At 45.4% G+C, this 20152-nt stretch overlaps 2 long non-coding RNA genes and 1 pseudogene across 2 annotated transcripts; 2 read left to right on the top strand and 1 right to left on the bottom strand.

The window, feature by feature from the left end:
* Nucleotides 1–2750: 2750 nt before the first annotated feature.
* On the bottom strand, nt 2751–4665 carry LOC116535555. Its single transcript, XR_004262251.1, has 2 exons — nt 4579–4665; nt 2751–2980 (listed from the first exon to the last, which is right to left on the bottom strand). It is a non-coding gene; the product is annotated as an uncharacterized LOC116535555 (long non-coding RNA).
* LOC116535556 lies at nt 3397–19814 on the top strand. The gene is made up of 3 exons (XR_004262252.1): nt 3397–4061; nt 5862–5865; nt 19802–19814. It is a non-coding gene; the product is annotated as an uncharacterized LOC116535556 (long non-coding RNA).
* On the top strand, nt 7608–8803 carry LOC116535554 (annotated as a pseudogene).
* Nucleotides 19815–20152: the final 338 nt, after the last annotated feature.

Here is a 20152-nt window from a genome sequence, read left to right as displayed (position 1 = left end):
TGACAGTCAGGGCATTGGTGCTGCTGAGGAATCCCACAAGGAGCTTTGGGGAACGTGGAGTGGGGCTGGAGTGTGTGGAGCTGGGCGGTTGACAAGCATGGACTGAGCTGCTGCTGGACCATTCTCCTTGGTGCTGAAGGAAGGCAAAGGGGAGGGGCAGAAAGAAATGAAAGAGCCTTGGCTTCCTAGCTAGGGCAACATCATCAATGTGAAATAGTCATTTGAACAACCGGTGAATACAGAAAGGCACTGGCTATAGAAACAGGAAGTGGATTAGGGCTGCCTAGAACCAGAGGTATGGGGGTTGGGGAAAACAGAGGAGTCACTACTAATGGGGCTTTTTGAGGGGGAATGAAGAGGTTCTGAAATTAGATTGTGACAATGGCTGCACAACCCTGTAAATAGAGTAAAAACACTGAATCACCTACTTGAAATGGGTGAATTGGTTTCTATGTCAACTACGTCTCAGTAACTGTTTAAAAGGAAAAGAATACGTACGGTGGTGACACTCGGCCTCAAAGGTTTCCTACAATAAGAGAAGAAAGAAACACCGTGAGGATTACATCATGCTGGGTCCTGTTGGCAGGAGTCTTTTATTCACTTGGTGACATTAGAAAACCAGGTGTCAGGCTGGGCACAGTGGCTCATGCCTGTAATGCCAGCACTTTGGGAAGCCGAGGTCAAGAGACTGGGACCATCCTGGCCAACATGGTGAAAACCCAGGTCTACTAAAAAATACAAAAATTAGCTGGGCGTGGTGGTGGCGTGCACCTGTAGTCCCAGCTACTCGGAAGGGTGAAGCAGAATTGCTTGAACCCGGGAGGTGGAGGTTGCAGTGAGCAGAGATTGCGCCACTGCACTGCAGCCTGGAGCCTGGCGCCAGAGCCAGACTCTATCTCAAACAGAAAAAAAAAAAAAAAAGAAAAAGAAAATCAGATGTCAAATGGTGATGAAGTCACTGGCCCCAAATGAAGCATAGAGGATACTTGCAGAAAATGCAGTGGGTTTGGAATATTTAGCAAGTGTCTATGTTGGCTGGGAAATACAAAATTATTTTTCAAGAAGAAAATGTTGCTACAGTTTGTAGGTGATGCCCTCTTTCGATGGACATCGTCCATCTGGCCTCAGTTGGTCATAATCTCCAGTAACCAGTCGCTAGAGTCCACGACCCTCTGAGGCCTGATTCATAATGGCAGTCAAAAATCATATTCATATTCTAGAAGCCCCAGGAAAAAAAAGTTCTCTTCCAGACAAAGAAATGCATGTTACCATATCAGAGGCCACCTCCTCCTCCTGGCTGCCATCGGTAAACTCCTCTGGGTTGTCAGCAGGAGCTAGGAGAACACAGAGTGACAGTCAGGGCATTGGTGCTGCTGAGGAATCCCACAAGGAGCTTTGGGGATGTGGACCTGGGCTGGAGTGTGTGGAGCTGGGCAGTTGACAAGCATGGACTGGGCTGCTGCTTGGTGTTCTCCTTGATGTTGACGGAAGGAAAAGGAGAGGGGCAGAAAGAATAGAAAGAGCTTCGGCTTCCTAGCGAGGGCAACCTCATCAATGTGAAACAGTCACCTTAAGAACCAGTTAATACAGAAAGGCACTTACTATAGAAACAGGAAGTAGATTAGAGGCTGCCTAGAACCAGGGGTGTAAGTTTAGGAAAAACAGAGGAGTGTCTACTAACGAGGTTTCTTTGAGGAGGAATGAAGAGATTCTAAAATTAGATTGTAATATGGGTACATAAGCCTATAAATATGGTAAAAACACTGAATCACCCACTAAGTGAGTGAATTGGTTTGCATGTCAACTACATCTCAATAAAGCTGTTTAAAAAAAAAAAAAAAAAAAAAAAAAAAAAGAATACATACGGTGGTGATATTGACCTGTGGTGTTTTCCTGCAATAAGAGGGAAAAAAAGAAAAACATCATGAGGATCGGATAATACTGGGTGCTGACTGCGCAGGTCTTTTATTCACTTGGTGGTATTAGAAAAGCAGATGTCAAACAGTGATCAAGCCCCTGGCCCCCAAATAAAGCCCCCAAATAAAGGATGCTTGCAGAAAAGGCAGTTGGTTTTTATCTTTTTTTAACATATTCTTGCTCTGTCTCCCAGGCTGGAGAGCAATGGCATGATCTCAGCTCACTGCAACCCCAGCTTCCCAAGTTCAAGCAATTCTCCTGCCTCAGCCTCCCAAGTAGCTGCGACTAGAGGCACCTGCCACCATGCCCGGCTATTGGTATTTTTAGTAGAGATGGGTTTCACCATATTGGCCCCACCTGCCTCAGCCTCCCAAAGTGCTGGGATTATAGGTGTGAGCCACCGAGGCAGTGGGTTTTCATGGAATATTTAGCAAGTTCATGTTGGCTGCCAAATACAAAATTATTTTTCTTTTTTTTTTTTTTTTTTTGAGACGGAGTTTTGCTCTTGTTGCCCAGGCTGGAGTGCAATGGCGCGATCTCGGCTCACTGCAACCTCCGCCTCCTGGGTTCAGGCAATTCTCCTGCCTCAGCCTCCTGAGTCGCTGGGATTACAGGCACGCACCACCATGCCCAGCTAATTTTTTGTATTTTTAGTAGAGACGGGGTTTCACCATGTTGACCAGGATGGTCTCGATCTCTTGACCTCGTGATCCACCCGCCTCAGCCTCCCAAAGTGCTGGGATTCCAGGCGTGAGCCACCGCGCCCGGCCTACAAAATTATTTTTCAAGAAGAAAAGGTGGTTACTGAGAAATATGCTCATTACCAGTTTGTAAGTGATGTCATCTTTTGACCGACATCATCAATCAGGCCTCGGTTGGTCATAGATTCCAGTGAGTGGTAGCTAGAGTCCATGACAGCTGAGGCCTGATTCACAATGGCAGTCAAAAATGATATTCACTTGATATTCCAGAAGCCCCAGAAAAAAACATTTCTCTTCAAGACAAAGAAATGCTCTTACTATGTTAGGCGACGCTGCGCACTCCTCCGGATCTTGAACAGGAGCTAGGAAAACACAGAGAGACAGTCAGTGCATTGGTGCTGCTGAGGAATCCCACAAGGAGACTTGGGGGATGTGGACCGAAGCCACAGTGTATGAAGGTGGGCTGTTGACAAGCACAGACTGAGCTGCTGCTGGACTATTCTCCTTGGTGTCAAAGGAGGGCAAAGGAGAGGGGCAGAAAGAAATGAAAGAGCCTTGGCTTCCTAGCTAGGGCAACCTCATCAATGTGAAATAGTCTAAGAACCAGTTAATACAGAAAGGCGCTGTATGCTTCCGCGAGAGCATCGCATCACACCTGCTGCCCATGTGAAGGTCCACGCAAATCCCCACATTTTAGGAAAGGTTACAGGATTATTTAACTTCTGTGGAACTGCATATACTGCTACTATATTTATCATCTATCCTGGTGTGCTTTTAAAGTTGTAGTAAAACATACATATTTATTATTTTAATTAAGTGTGCATTTTAATGAGATTACATTCAGTGAGTATGTACATTCATGATGCTGTGTCAATAATGAGAAAAATCTCAATTCATAATCTAGCTTCCACCTTGGGCAATGAAAGAAAAACAGCAGTGTAATATAAAATGGAGGAAAAATAAATAATGACTGCAGAAATTAATGGAATAAAAAAACAGGAAATCATCAGAGAAAATCAACAAAACCAAAAGCCAGTTCTTTGAAAAGGTCAGTGACATTGATAAACCTCTACCTCATCTAACCACAAAGGAAAGAAGGACGTCACAATGTACTAATAATATCGGTTTAAGAGGAGTGAAATCAAAAAATAATAAATAAAAAGGAAATATTCTGAACACATCTGTGCTCACACTTGGACACATTATATGAAATGAGCTAACTTTTTGGATCTATTTTAGAAGGTTAAAAGTCCTCTCAGGATAAACGGATCATCTGAAGAGGCCTATATTTCTCTTAAAAATTGAATCAATAATTAATATCTTCTCAAAAAAACAAAAACAAAAACACTACCTTCAGATGATTTCACCGGTAAAACCTACCAAAATTCTTACAAAGAAACATGCAGTCTTACCATACAAGCAAGTAATCATAATTTTAGTATTGTTTCCGAACAAGACACAGGAAGGTTTATAATTTCTGTATTCCTAACTGCCCAACCTGAAAGCAAATGTCTAAACATTGGAGATATCCTTTACTATGAAAATTGAACCAAGCCTGGGCAACATGGTGAAACTTTATCTCTATAAAAAATAAACTTAAAAAGCAAATAGCTTGGTATAAAGACATGTGCATTACAGCCACCTGCTTGGGAGGCTGAGGTAGAAGGATCCCCTGAACATCGGGAGGTCAAGATTGCAAGGAGCTGTGATTGCACCAATGCACTCCTGGGTGACAAAATGAGACCTTTTCACAGAAAGAGAAACAAACTCTAAGTTGTCAACGTAACTTTACTTGTGTAGTTGCATCACCCACCATTGATTTAATGCGTTTAAATTGGCACAAATGAAATAATTGAAGAACATGACATAGCATTTACTGAGTTTCTCTAATATGGGACACTGGATGAATACACTGGAATTATTTGCTTAAATAAACTTAATGACATAATTTCCACCCTACCTTCATTTTCAATGGGGGAAATTTTCTTACACTTCCATACTTTTTCTGCCCAGCGCCTGGTGCGGCCAGCCAAACCTGCAAGGTAGAGCAGACTTCTTATAGATTCAGGAAATATACTATAATAAAGACAGTGCTTGACATCTTGCTGGCAGAGGAGCACAGAGAAATTAGTAAAAAACTTATTCACAGTTTAAACTCTTGATCCCAGTTTTTACCAACTGCTTTTCAACTCTACCTGAATTAGATCTGGGTTCTAGGAAGATTTGTTTGTGCAGGCAGACACATTTATTCAGATGAAACAATATAGAAAAGCAGCAGATCCAAGTTACCAAGAACAGGCTGGGTTCAAATCCTACTTAGAATCTGCACATACCTGGGAGAGGATATGAACCCATCTGTGCCTCAGTTCCCTATTCTGAGATGTGGAAATGTTAGTAGATCTATGCTGTAGACCTACTAAGGTCTATAGCGCCTAAAAGGATGAAATGCTGATAAAGACTTAAGTAGACTCAGTCTTTGTAAATGCCCAAATATGTTCAATCATTCAATGTATGGAAGAATAATCCAGATACTAGGTACTGGTTGAATACAAAGAGGGAGCTTGTGTGTCTCCTGGACAGGAAAGGATGGAAAGTGACTTCACAGTTTCCATGGGCATATGCCTTCCAGCTCATGACAGAGATCTGTGATTTCCTTGATCCCCACACCAGCCCCAAGGGACAGGCAGAGAAGGGGCTACAACCCGTATTTTCCAATTCAGTGAATTAAAACTCAGACATTTTGAGTGACCTGCCCAGAGTTACTACAGTGAGAAGTGACAGATCTGAGGTAAGAATGTAATTGGTTCCCTGGGGATAGAGATCCCTGAACACCTGAGTCCTCTAGATCATGCCCTGAACCCTGGACACCTGAGTGTTCTAGATCATGCCCTGGACCCTCTCTGGTGAGAAGTTTGTCAAATCCTGCTGCCTCAATATTTTTTTGGGATGGTTGATGCCCTGGAGAGGTGGCAGGTGGCTTACTGCATTTACTGACCTACTCTATTATCCCTATGTTGTCACTTTTATTAGTTTTACGTCCCATAAGGCAAACATTTAAAGTCTCTCAGTTATGATGCACGGTCTGAGATTTTACCTAAATCCACTCTTCCCACCCATCAGGTGATTCTCATCTGCTGAGCTGGAGCCAGCCTGCCATGTAAGAGGACACACGGCATAGCACGGAGCTGCTGCATGCCCCACTCCTGTGCACAGGGCCCACCACGGAGCTGCTGAGTGTCCCAGTCCTGTGCACACGGCGCACCACGGAGCTGCTGCGCGCCCCACTCCTGGGCACACTCTTGCCTTGCTTCTGCTTTCCCAGCTCTGACAATCCTGATTGTGGCTTCCAAACCAATCCTGTACGTCCCTCTCAGTCCTCAGACTTGCCTGAACTGTGTGACATTTTAATCAATGTTGTAGTGACCATAAGTGAACTGTGACACTTCATATACCATAGTATATGTTTATCTTTTTGTATATTTCTTAATAGCATTTAACTTTTTTCCCAGACTTTTAGGACCATTTCTGGGCTAGGTGGGCTGGCCCATGGCTGTAATCCTGACATTTTTGGAGGCTAAGGCAGGAGGACTCCTTGAGGTCAGAAGTTTGAGACCTGCCTGGGCAACATAGTGAGACCTCATCTCTACAAAAAATATTCTAAAGACTACCGGATGTGGTGGTGAGCCTTTGTATCCCTAGCTACACAGAAGACTGAGGTGAGAGGATCATTTGACCCTAGGAGTTTGCAGCCGCAGTGAGCTGTGACAGTGTCACTGCACTCCAGCCTGGGTGACAAAGCAAAACCCTGTCTCTTCAAAATAAAAGGCATAACTGTGTTACAAGTATCCCCATTTTATTTCTCATTATCTAATGTTGCTGTTTTCATGCTGAGACATAATTGCTTTAGGAAGCTTAAAAAAAAAAAAAGGTTTTTTTAAAGGCAGTATTTACAGCAGGCCATATGCACACCTTTTTATAAATTCTAGTTTTATATGCCATATATCTAGAATTTACATTCTTGATCTACTGAGTCTTCTTAGAACCAGCCTCCTCATATATAACACAAGTACAATTCCTGTATTATACCTAACTCAAAACATTGAGAGGATCGAATAAAATGAAAGGGCAGTCTGTATACTACATAATGCATGATAAATTACAAAGCAAAGCTTTCTCAAGTTAACTCAAATGTGAAAACTGAACAGTTAACATCCTTTGCAAAACCCATAGCAAAATAACCGTTCAAGAAAATATGCGCTTTGGCTAAAACAGTCACAGGTCATCATCAACACTTCCCCAACGTTGTTTTTTATTTTTAAATAATGAAATACACATTATTTCCCCTGCTTTCTTTCATGTATATTACTGCGTGTTCGCCTTTTTGCTTTTCTGCTTAACCTATCTTTGGAATCACTCCACAGCAGTAAAAAGACATCTTTCTGTTTTTTACAGCTCCATAGTTCTCTTTTATGTAGAAGTACCAGCTTATTTTACTAGTCCCTTACTAGGCATTTCAGTTATTTCCGATATTTATTGAAAATAATGCAACAGAGCCCTTCCCGCCCTCCCAGGCGGAGGCGGCCGCCATACTGACTTGGGAACCCTAGGACTTGCGCTGCTCCCGTGCCCTGGCCCACCAGCCGGAGACTCCCGCACTCTTGAGCTCGCTGAGTGGAGGAAAGGGCTCCAGAAGATTCCACGAGCGTCGGGAAGCCGGGCTGGCACCCACCCCCCACAAGGCCTTATGGCGCAGCTCCTCCCGACCCATGCGCCCCCGCGCGGTTGCCCAGGCAACCGCGGGGCGGTGGCCGCGGCCGAGAAGGGAGGGACTTCCGGCTACAAAAGATGACGGCTGTGGTGCGCTGGGAGGATCTTTCCAGAACGCTGGGTGAGAGGCAGAGGATCCCTAGCTGCCCGAGCTGCCTACAGCTCCTGGCTCCTTCCTGCTCCCTCACACGTGGACCTCAGCCCGCTCACCGGCAGTAGAAGATGGTGAAAGAAACCGCTTACTATGATGTTTGGGGTCAAACCCAGTGCTACTCAGGAAGAATTGAAAAAGGCTTATAGGAAACTCGCCTTGCAGTACCATCCTGATAAAAATCCCAATGAAGGAGAGAAGTTTAAACAGATTTCTCAAGCTTATGAAGTTCTCTCTGATGCAGAGAAAAGGGAATTACATGACAAAGGAGGAGAACAGGCAACTAAAGAGGGTGGAGCAGGCGGCGGTTTTGGCTCGCCCATGGACGTCTTTGATATGTATTTTGGAGGAGGAGGAAGAATGCAGAGAGAAAGGAGAGGTAAAAATGTTGTACATCAGCTCGCAGTAACCCTAGAAGACTTATATAATGGTGCAACAAGAAAACTGGCTCTGCAAAAGAATGTGATCTGTGACAACTCTGAAGGTAGAGGGGGTAAGAAAGGAGCAGTGGAGTGCTGTCCCAATTGCCGAGGTACTGAATGCAAATAAGAATTCATCAGATGGGACCTGGAATGGTTCAGCAAATTCAGTCTGTGTGCATGGAGCACCAGGGCCATGGGGAGCGGATCAGTTCTAAAGATAGGTGTAAAACCTATCTTTTAGATATCTTTTTGCTTTTAGGGATAGTTCGAGAGAAGAAGATTCTAGAAGTTCATATGGACAAAGGCATGAAAGATGGCCAGAAGATAACATTCCATGGTGAAGGAGACCAAGAACAAGGACTGGAGCCGGGAGATATAATCATTGTGTTAGATCAGAAGGACCATGCTGTTTTTACTCAACGAGAAGACCTTTTCATGTGTATGGACACACAGCTGGTTGAAGCACTGTGTGGCTTCCAAAAGCCAATATCTACCCTTGACAGCCGAACTGTAGTCATCACCTCTCATCCAGGTCAGATTGTCAAGCATGGAGATATCAAGTGTGTACTAAATGAAGGCATGCCAGTTTATCATAGACCATACGAAAAGCGTCGCCTAATCATCGAATTTAAGGTAAACTTTCCTGAGAATGGCTTTCTCTCTCCAGATTAAACTGTATTTGCTGAAAAAACTCCTACCGGAGAGGAAGGAAGTGAAAGAGACTAATGAGACGGATCAAGTAGAAGTGGTGGACTTTGATCCAAATCAGGAAAGACAGCACTGGAGAAGCATATGAGGATGATGACCATCACCCCAGAGGCGGTGTTCAGTGCCAGACCTCTTAATGGGCCAGTGAGTAACACTCGCTGCTGGCATTTTATGTGCAGTGGTGAATGAAAAAGAACTGTAATCATCATATGCTCACTACTTGCTCTTGTTTTTGTTTTAATAATCAACTATAGGAGTGTTTTAAAAAGTTAAATGAAGAATAAACACAAATATTTAAAAATGCAACAAGAACTTTGTGCATAGTTTGTTTTGCATTTATGGAGTAGACAAAATTCCTCAAAGTAGGATGTCTGGTTTAAATGCATTTGCAAGGCTGTGAGATTGTACCAAATTCCCCTTCATGGAGTTGAGCCTTTTTGCATTTCCACCAGCAATATGTGAATACAACTTTCCTTACAGGCAAACCAAAGAATGTATTGCCACGTTTATGGAATTTCCCTCAATAGGAGAGATACTGCAGTATAGCTGTCATTTGCCTTTCTCTTATGTGTGAAGATGTGTTTAAAAATCACCTGCATGCCATCAAAAACGATGAGTTCGTGTCCTTTGTAGGGACACGGATGAACCTGGAAACCATCATTCTCAGCAAACTGACACAAGAGCAGAATATCAAACACCGCATGTTCTCACTCATAGGCGGGTGTTGAACTGTGAAAATATATGGACACAGGGAGGGGAGCATCACATACTGGGGTCTGTCAGGGGGAAATAGCGGAGGGACAGCGGGGGGTGGGGAGTTGGAGAGAGATAGCATGGGGAGAAATGCCAGATATACGTGATGGGGAGGAAGGCAGCAAATCACACTGCCATGTGTATACTTATGCAACAATCTTGCATATTCTTCACATGTACCCCAAAATCTAAAGCGCAATAAAAAAAGTTAAAAAAAAAATTTTTAAACATAATAAATAAATAAATAAAATCACCTGCATTTCTTTTTCTGTGACTTGTCTGTTTACCACCTTATTATCTACTTTGAGATTCACTTGATTTTCTAAGTCAGCCTCTTTCGGGTCATTGTTGCTCTTCTCTTCGCTGTTGGCTCTCACCTGAACTACTCCACCAGCCTCCAAGCTGCTCTTCCTGCTTCCATCCGTGCCTGTATTACAGTATATTCGCACGGAGCCGCTGCTCAGTCTTTTTCTTAGAGAATTAACAGTAATCCTGGGCTATAATCCTCCAGTGGTTTTCCATCTCAACTGAAGTGCATATTCTTTGTCAGTGCCCGCTAGGTGTACAAGGCCTTCACCCACCTTATTCACCCCAGCAGCTCTTTCACTCTGCTGGAGCCATCCTTGTGTTTTTCCGTCCTTTGCCCAAAACAGGTCTGTTTCCATTTCAGGAATTCCAAAGAAGATATCCCTCTCAGGAAGCCCTCTCCTATCACCCTCACAAGGCTCCCCTCACTTTTTTACTTTTTAAAATAAATAAGACGGGGTACCTCTGTTGGCCAGGCTGGTCTCAAGCCCCTGGCCTCAAGCAGTCTCCTCATCTTGACTTTCCAAAGTGCTGGGATTAAAGGTGGGAGCCCCTACACCCAGCCCATTTCACTTTTAAGACTGTTCACATGTCACTTAAAGAGAACATCCAGCTCTTACCCCCACCCTCCATAAAGCTGCCCTCCTCTTTAATCCATCACCCTGCTTTACTTTCTTCCCAGCACATCACCACCTGCCATTCTTGACTATTCATGTGCCATCTGCCCTTATGTCCCTATAGAATGTAAGGGTCAGAGTCAGAATGGGGCTCTATCTTGTATTCCACTGTTTGCCCTGCATCTGCAACACTGTGGGGCCATTTAAAACCGCTGAATAAATGTATTTCATTTTACCCCAAACTGGTTACATTTCTCCCGATTTTCCCAGATCTGCTAATGTCTTTTCATTTATCATCTAAGACAGCATCAGATTTTTTAAACTGGTAGCTATTTAGAATTAAAGACACGCGCTATCAAGATCCATAAAAACTTAAATGAAGAATGTTAATGTCTATTTAAAAGTCGATGGTGGGCCGGGCGCGGTGGCTCAAGCCTGTAATCCCAGCACTTTGGGAGGCCGAGGCGGGTGGATCACGAGGTCAAGAGATCGAGACCATCCTGGTCAACATGGTGAAACCCCGTCTCTACTAAAAATACAAAAAATTAGCTGGGCATGGTGGCGCATGCCTGTAATCCCAGCTACTCAGGAGGCTGAGGCAGGAGAATTGCCTGAACCCAGGAGGCGGAGGTTGCGGTGAGCCGAGGTCGCGCCAATGCACTCCAGCCTGGGTAACAAGAGCGAAACTCCGTCTCAAAAAAATAAATAAATAAATAAATAAATAAAAGTCGATGGTAACTTCAGTTTGACACAAGTATATTTAATACTAAAATACCTTAACTACAAAGTGACTCATTTCATGGGTCTAATTATGTCACTAAACAAAACAGACTTCCTGAGTTTTATAAGGAGATACCACGCATCTGTCATCAACACGTGCTTTATCTGTGTTCCTTGAATCAAACATAACAGGACTGTTTATGACTTTACTACAAAAGATGGCCAATCGCAAAGGGCAGATAAGTAAATAGTGCTCTAACCAGTCCGTAGTACACCAAGCAGTTATTCAAAGTCATCAGGTAGAGCAGGGTGCCCTGGCAGCCAAAGACATCCTGGAGTGCTTGCTAGGTGTCAAGTACTGTTTTAGAAACTTATGCCATTATTTCACTGCTTTAAGTAAAAGTTACAAGGCAGCACATATAAAGTGATCAAAAAGTTTTATTTTGCAAAAAAGTTTGTGAAATAAAATATTACATTCAAATGCATACCACAAATCTCTAGAAGAACCAGTACCCAAATAATAATTAATAGAAGTGAGCTCTGGGTATTCTGAGTATAATGAATAATTTTTCTGTATTTTCTACATCTTTTACATGAAACATACTGATAGTTATTTTTAAAGGAGGGTTTTAAATAGCTACTAGAAAGCGGAAAGACCTGCTGCTCAGGGGTCTCTACATCATATGCCATTCTTTCCCTTCCCTGACCCGTCACTTGAGAGAGCCAGCAAATTAGCAGCGTTCCTAAGGTAAGAACACAAAAGGCTGCATGGAAAGTTGATGGCTAGTGAGAAAATTTGCTATGAGCTCCTACTATGTTAATCTGTGGTACTTCTATTACCCCCAGTCATATTAGATGTACTGCTAAATAAAGGCAAGATAGGAGGAAATATGCTTGAGTCTGAGATCTAAAGTGGGTTCTTAGAACATCTCTTCGAAATGGCTTCAAGACACAATGTTCTTTTGAAATATTTCAGAAGAGAACAATGAAGCAGAGCATCATTTATGGCATGAGTTCCTGAAACAGGACTTGCCACCTAGACAGCACTCCAGGATGTCCTTCCACAGCAGTGCACCCTGCTCTACCTGATGACTTTACATGACTGTTGAGTGTGCCACAGAATGGTTGGAGCACTGGTTGCTGTGGTATTTGTCTAAGTAACAAAAATAATTCAATTCCTCATTATAGAAGGGCTAAAATGTTTCATATCTAAGTGGGAATTTATCAGTTTTCAAGAAAAGTGGTACACAATTTTCTGAAATAAAGATATTAACAACAAACTTTGAATGTGTCTATACTTTATATTGAGTGTTCTGAGCATGTTACTTTCTTCTATTTTTTTGCCCAGCCAGGCTGGAGTGTATTGGTGCGATCTTAGCTCACTGCAACCTGCAACTCCCGGATTCAAGCGATTCTCCTGCCTCAGCCTCCCAGGTAGCTGGGATTACAGGCATGTGCCACCACACCTGGCTAATTTTTTTGTATTTTTGGTAGAGACGGGATTTCACCATGTTGGCCAGGCTGGTCCTGAACTCCTGTCCTCAGGTGATCTGCCCACCTCGGCCTCCCAAAATGCTGGGATTACAGGCAAAAGCCACCGTGTCTGGCCAAGGAATAAACACTGAAATTGAGGTTTCTGTTATCCCTCTATTGAATACCACAAAAATACATTTGAAGAGACATATGGAAACTTACTGTCATGCACATACACATAAAATGGTAAATTCTGTGCTCACAAACTATTTTTTCTTCAACTTCTCTGACCTAACACTTCTGACTCGTATCCTGTGCTGAATGGGTGGGGCCTTACCTGCCCTCTGGCCAGCTTCTCCTGACCAGGGCATTCTCAGCTTCAAATCAGTTCGCAGAAGAAACACTTCAATATTTATTAAACTGTTGATTTGACTGGTAAATTTAGGCCATTTTGTTACCCCTATTTTTATCCTTATCCATTTCAATAAATGTATAGACAGAAGGTGGAGCCAGGAGAGACGGCACATGCCTGCACTGTCAGCTCTTCTCCAGGCTGAGGCGGCAGGAGTGCTTAAGCCCAGGCCAGGAGTCAGAAGCCGGCCTGTACCACACAGTGAGGACCCGTCTCTTTAGGATGAAAAATGCAGAGGTAAATGTTGCCTGTAAGTTGTGTAAAATAACATGCAAATGGAACTCATCAAGATGAAAGTAACTTCTAAGAGAGGTCTCTGTTGTGGGTAGACCTTACAATATACGACATTCTGGAGTTTGTCAAGTTGTTTAAGAACTGAGTTTGCCACCACTACGACCTCCATGTCTACTCTGACGACTGAGAACCTCAGTTCTGATCAGCAGCTGTCTCACACGGTCCCTTCCGATCTCTAAGCCTTCCTTTCTGCATCAGCAACATAGGGAGAATACACACAGGCCTTATTTGTATTTTGAAGGGTCCAATAAGATGTACATGAAAACATGTTTTACATCCTAACGAATACCATGAAGAGCTCATTTTATGCTCTCAACACGACCTCATCTACCACCTGGTATAGAATATGACACAGAGGCTTGCCATAGACCACCAAGCAAGGAGTTTCCACAGGTACTTGTATACTTGGTGTATAAGTTACAATCAATGAAGTCTCATCATTATTTGTTCATTCTTTCACAGTTTTTCAATATTCTGAAAAGGAGTACAGCACTTCTTTGTTACAAAGGCACACCCATTGTGAGGCTTAATTATCCATGGAAGAAAGTAAGAGCCAAACTGAAGTTTAAATACAAGAGCTGTCAGACATTTTCTCCATACTAATAAAATCTCTGCCATTAAAATGAAAGAAATGAGTTGATCATATTTCTATGTCTTTATGACATAATGTGTTCTATTTCAGTGGACTTCGTTTTTATTCAAGGAGCTGGTTATCCAGAATTCTTTTTAGCTAGATTCATCTATTTCTAAAGTCCTAGAGGATTTTAGACTGAAGGCTGCTGGCCCTGGCTGATGCCTGTCACCCACAATGCCTCCTATGTCACCTGGTTACCAGGGAACACTCAAGTCAGACTAGGGGCTCACAATGCCCCGCCCCACAGCCCCACCCAGTGCCTCACAATGCCCATCCCTGCTGCTGCCCACCTTGTGGCCGCCCTCCCCCTCTGTGTGGCTGCATTACTCATGCTGGGCTGCCTGAGCTTTCCAGTCCTGAGAAAAGTATGGCGGGGGGAGGTGGTGGCTGTTATTGGAAGTCACCCTGGGTGCTGAACTCAATAAAAAACCCTGGTTACTAAAGTCAGTTCCATTAGCATCGCTGTTTTTCTGAGTCTGGCAGCTTTCATTTGCTCACCGAATGTAGTTAGGCACAACTTTTTCACTGCTTTTGTGACTAATGCTTCTCTCCTGTCTTGCAAGTGTTAGTTTTTGTCTTCAACTTGACCATAGCAAAAAACAATTAAATGTCTCCTCTCTCCTCCCCTTTCCTACCCTCTCCCCACGACAGCAGTTTAGAGTCTGAATAACTCCAATACTCATCTTGAACAGGATTCTACTGGCAGGAGGGGGCAGAAAGGAAGCGGAGCCACGAAAACAAACTCTTTTGCACAGGCAGGGTCTGGCTTTTTAACTCTCAAACCTTTACCTTACAGATTCAAGTCTAAAGTCATTTCATCTCTTTTGGAAACTGTGACAATGAGCCAGCTCCACCTCTCTTTCAGAACGAGGAGGTAAACAGAGCCCGTGCAGTCACTGGAGTCGGGCTGAAGAGACATTCATGTCAAAGTGGGAATTTTAAAGTGATCAGAGCACCACGGCTAAACTCTTTTGGGTAAAACCAAAACAAAAACACCTTTTTTACAGCCCCGGCAGTAACATTTCATATCTTTGGTACTCATTTTAAGCATGTCCCCCAATTTTTTTCCCTCTGTTTTCAAATTACAAGTGGAAGAAATAAAGTAGCTTCTGTCAAGGTGACTTAAAACCATCTATTAAGACGACCATTTCCTGTAGGAGAAGCTTCCCCCCCTTCAAAAAAAAGACTACTATGTAATCTCTTCCATGGCAAACTCTATTTTGAATTTAAGAAGTCTCCAAATATTTGAGTCTGAATTATCCCAATGATTAGCTACCTTAAGGAATGGGAGAAGATAAAGAATTGGGCCCTTAACTGGCTCCTTCACTTAGGTACCAGACCAGCTGGAGAGGTGAGAACAGAAAATGCCATGGAGATGCCAAAAATGAAAAGGGAGAGACTGGACCAAAAAGGCCTCAACGAGAAGGCTCAACAGCAACGACAAGAGGCAGAACCAGCCTTTGTCCTGCATGCCCAGCCCTGGGAAAGCTGGCTATCCAGGCAGGAGGGAAACTGGAACCTGGGGATGTCTCTGGGGGTCAGGGTTTGGGAAGGGGGTGGGATGGTGATGGCCAGAGATGTGCCAGACAGAAATGGCACCCATGGCTTCTTTACCTTTGCGTGTCTTCCGGTTGGTGATGGGCCGCACACGTTGGACTTCTGCGGCTTCCGCACCCGGCTCGCCAGGCTCTGCAGTGGCGGATGCTGGTGCTGCGGTGGCCACAGTCTCAGGGATCTGAGAGTCATTGCGGGGTGCTACCTTCCGCCTGCAGAAGCCACATCTGGGGCCAGCCCTGGGGCCCAGGCAACAGCTCAAGGTGTTCCCCATGGACCACCTAGGAGAAGACCTTCTGTCTTATTTTAAAAACCAAAGGACACAGTAAGCGCCAAGAGGCACAAAAACTGCCGTGAGACAGTCTAGTCGGAGCTCCTCCTCTCCCCACTCCTAGCTTCCGACTGAAGGCTGCTGGCCCTGGCTGATGCCTATCACCCACAAAGCCTCCTATGTCACCTGGTTACCAGGAAACAACCAAGTCAGGCTAGTGGCTCACAAAGCCATGCACTGCAACCCCACCCAAATGTCATAATGCCCGTCCCTGATGCTGCCCACCTTGTGGCCACCCTGCCCCTCTGTGGTGACTGCATTATTCATCCTGGGCTGCCTGAGCTTTCCAGTCCTGAGAAAAGTACAGAAGGGTTTTATTGGAAGTCACTCTTGGCAACGAACTCAATATAAAACCCCGGTTACGGCAGGGTGTGGTGGCTCACACCTGTAATCCCAGTACTTTGGGAGGCTGTGACGGGTGGATCACCTGAGGTCAGGAGTTCAAGACCAGCCTGGCCAACGTGGTGAAAGTACATTTACACCTAGTCTCTGCTAAAAGCACAAAAATTAGTCTAGCATGGTGGCGAGCCCTGTAATCCCATGTACTCGGGAGGCCGAAGTAGAAGAATCACGTGAACCAGGGAGGTGGAGGTTGCAGTGAGCTGAGATTGAGCCATTGCACTCCAGCCTGGGTGACAGAGAGGATTCTGTCTCAAATAAATAAATATTAAAAAGACCAGGCACAGTAGCTCACGCCTGTATTCCCAGCACTTTGGGAGGTCAAGGCAGGCAGATCACCTGAGGTCGGGAGTTTTAGTCCGGCCTGACAACATGGAGAAACCCCTTCTCTACTAAAAATACAAAATTAGTTGGGTGTGGTGGCTGGCGCATGCCTGTAATCCCAGCTATTCGGGAAGCTGAGGCAGGAGAATTGCTTGAACTTAGGAGATGGAGGTTGCAGTGGGCCAAGATGGCACCAGTGCCCTCCAGCTTGGGCAACAGAGCAAGACTCTGTCTCAATAAAAAAGAAAAAAAGAAGAAGAAGAAGAAAGGAGACTTGGGTAATAGGGTGATTTAAGCCGCGTTAAGTAAAGCGTGAAAATCTGATGAGTGAGAGTCAAGGTACCTGAATGTTCATCAGAAACAGCTGATTTGGTGAGTGTCATCAGAATGAAGATGGCGTCTGCTTCTCATTTCTGTAGCGGCCGCACCTAGCACAGTACCTGGTCAGTAGGTACTCAGTACCTAATACCGCAATGAACAGAGTAAAATTTTGCCAGGTCAGTGTTTTCATCCCCACCAACTTCCCTCGTGGAATGTTACTTGTTTTGCTTACTGTCATGTTTTTGAAATTCATCCCTACCTCGTTCTTTTTTCCTTTGATAACTGAGCAGCACTCCACGGTACTGTTAGACCACATGGGTCTATCCATTCTCTAGCTGATGGACACTTGGGTTGTCTCCACTTGTTGGCTGTAGTGAATGAGACTGCTGGGAACATTTATGTATATGTCTTTTTTTTTTTTTTTTATGAGACCAAATCTTGTTCTGTCGCCCAGGCTGGAGTGCAGTGGCGCGATCTCGGCTCACTGCAACCTCTGCCTCCAGGGTTCAAGCGATTCACCTGCCTCCGCCTCCTGAGTAGCTGGGATGCAGGGGCCCGCCACCACATCCAGCTTTTTTATATAAGTGTATTTGGTAGAGACGGAGTTTCCCCGTGTTGGCCAGGCTGATCTGGAACTCCTGACCTCAAGTGATCCGCCTGCCTTGGCCTCCCAAAGTGCTGGGATTACAGGCGTGAGCCACCTCACCCAGCTGGTGACACGTATTTTGTTGTTGTTTGTTTTTTTTGTTTGTTTGTTTGTTTGTTTGTTTGTTTTGAGACGGAGTTTCGCTCTTGTTACCCAGGCTGGAGTGCAATGGCGCGATCTCGGCTCACCGCAACCTCCGCCTCCTGGGTTCAGGCAATTCTCCTGCCTCAGCCTCCTGAGTAGCTGGGATTACAGGCACGCGCCACTATGCCCAGCTGAATTTTTGTATTTTTAGTAGAGAGGGGGTTTCACCATGTTGACCAGGATGGTCTCGATCTCTTGACCTCGTGATCCACCCGCCTCGGCCTCCCAGAGTGCTGGGATTACAGGCGTGAGCCACCGCGCCCGGCCTTGTTTTGGTTTTTTGAGACCAAGTCTCGCTCTGTTGCCCGGGCTGGAGTGCAGTGGCGTGATCTTGGTTCACTGCAACCTCTGCCTCCCATGCTGTTCAAGAGATTCTCTTGCCTCAGCCTCCCAAATAGCTGGGACTAGAGGCGTGTGCCACCGTGACCGACTAATTTTTGTATTTTAGCAGAGACAGAATTTCAACGTGTTAGGCAGGATGGTCTCGATCTCCTGACCTCATGATCCACCCTCCTCCACCCCCCAACATGCTGGGATTACATGTGTGAGCCACTGTGACCAGCCTACACATCTTTTTTGAACACATGCTTTTATTTCTTCTGGATAAATTTCTAGGGCTGGGATTTCTAGGTCAAATGGCTAATTTATGCTTAAGTTCTTTTTTTGACCTTTCTTATGAATAGAAAATATTATACTGATACATAATATTGGACCTATCTACGAGGTACGTGTGATGTTTGGTTCAGCGCATCTAGCACGTCATCATCAAGTCAGGGTATTTGGGGTATGGCCTTGAGTATTCACCATTTCTCTGTGTTGAGTATATTTCAAGTCCTGTCTTGTAGCTATTTTGAAATATACTTTGGGAGGTCAAGGCCAGGAGGAAGCGAGGAAGGAAGGAAACATACATGAGAGGCCTGGAAGAGGCTCAGGACACTTGCGAAAGACGGGCTCTGAGCTCCCCAGGAACCACTGCAAATACACCGTTGCTAACGACAGCCACTCTACTCTGCCGTCTAACATTAGAACACTTCGCTGAACCTGCGAGGATCCATTGACCGACCTCTGTGCGTTCCCTTCTCATACCTGGAGACAGAGAAAGGAAGGAGGGAAAGAAGCTGTGGTTGGCTGAGTTAGGACCTCCCAGGGAGGCCTGTGTCCCAGTCCCAGGACCTGTCCATGTGCTGTGTTGTGTGGTCACAGGGACTTTGCGGAGGTGACAGTGTTAAGGAGCCTGAGGTGGAAGATGATCCTGGGTTATCTGCGTGGGTCCAAGATGGGGTTTTTATAAGGGAAAGAGGGAGGTAGTGGGGTCAGAGTGAGAGAAGGTGTGGGGTGGAGGGAAAGAAAGGGAGAGAAGGAGGGAGGATGAGAGAAGACAGTGGGGGCGGGGGGGGGGAGAGAGGGGCGGGGAGAGAGATTTGAAGAGGCTGCTCTGGCGCTGAAGTCGGAGGAAGGGGCCAGAAGCCCAGGGCGTCCTCTGGAAGCTGAAAACATCCTGGAAGCGGATTTTCGCCAGAGCCCTCAGAAGGAGGCCGCCCCTGCTGAGCCCTGATTTTAGCACTTGAGGATTCATTTTGGACTTCTGACCTTCAGACCTGGGAGAGAATCAGTGTGTGATGTTTTAAGCCACTAACTTAGGGGTGATTTGTGACAGCAGCCACCGGAAAGTCAAACAGGAGCCGTGGGAGAGACTCCCCAGGATGCCTGGAGGACCCCTCCCTGGCTCCACCCACGGAGACACAGGCCTGACCACTGCTGGTGCCCCCACCCCTCTGACCCCCTGCTGAGCAGGAAGCATGCAGGAGGGGCTGGGCCGTGTTCTCTCCCACACACCTTTCCCTCAGAGAGCAGCTGGAGCCCCAGACCCAGGGAGCCTCACAGAGAAAGTCTCAGTGCAGGACCTGGTTTTCCACCTGAGGCCCAGGATCCAATGGAGAAGTGTTTCCCAAAAAGGATGCTTCCCCAGGGAACAACACTCACAGCAGGGCTAGGTTGGGGGTGGAAGGGAGGGGAGGGGAGGGGAGGGGAGGGACAGTGGGGGCGGGGGGGGGGGGGGGGGAGGATGGGGAGGGATAACACCGGGAGAAATGCCTGATGTAGGGGCCAGTGGAGAGGATGGAGACAGCAAACCATCATGGCATGTATGTACCTATGCAGCAATCCTGCAGGATGCAGGACATGCACATGTACCCCAGAGCCCAGAGTACAATTTAAAAAAAAAAAGGATGCTTCCTCCAAAGATGGCCAGTGACAATGACATTCTGTGCCAAGCACCTGAGAAAATCTCCACATCCTAGGGCTGCCAGGCAGATATCTGTGCACATGTTGGAGCCCAAATCCCATCGATAGTGAGGCCTGGGGTAAAACACATCCCCACTTTTAATTATGATGAGATGCCTGGCCTCAGCCCTCAGCATGGAGAACACCAACTTCCTTTGAGCAAAGACTTGTTTAACCTCTTAGAAATGATGGAGCACCTATTACCCTTCTTGCACTGGTTCCTGGGTAGCTCAGAGCCTATCTTTTTACAAGTGTCCTGAGCCTCTTGTAGGCCT

Source organism: Sapajus apella, unplaced genomic scaffold (assembly GCF_009761245.1).
Source record: "Sapajus apella isolate SASKATOON/1434 unplaced genomic scaffold, GSC_monkey_1.0 scaffold95, whole genome shotgun sequence".
Lineage (NCBI taxonomy): Eukaryota > Metazoa > Chordata > Mammalia > Primates > Cebidae > Sapajus > Sapajus apella.
This window is presented reverse-complemented; position numbering and strand designations above follow the sequence as displayed.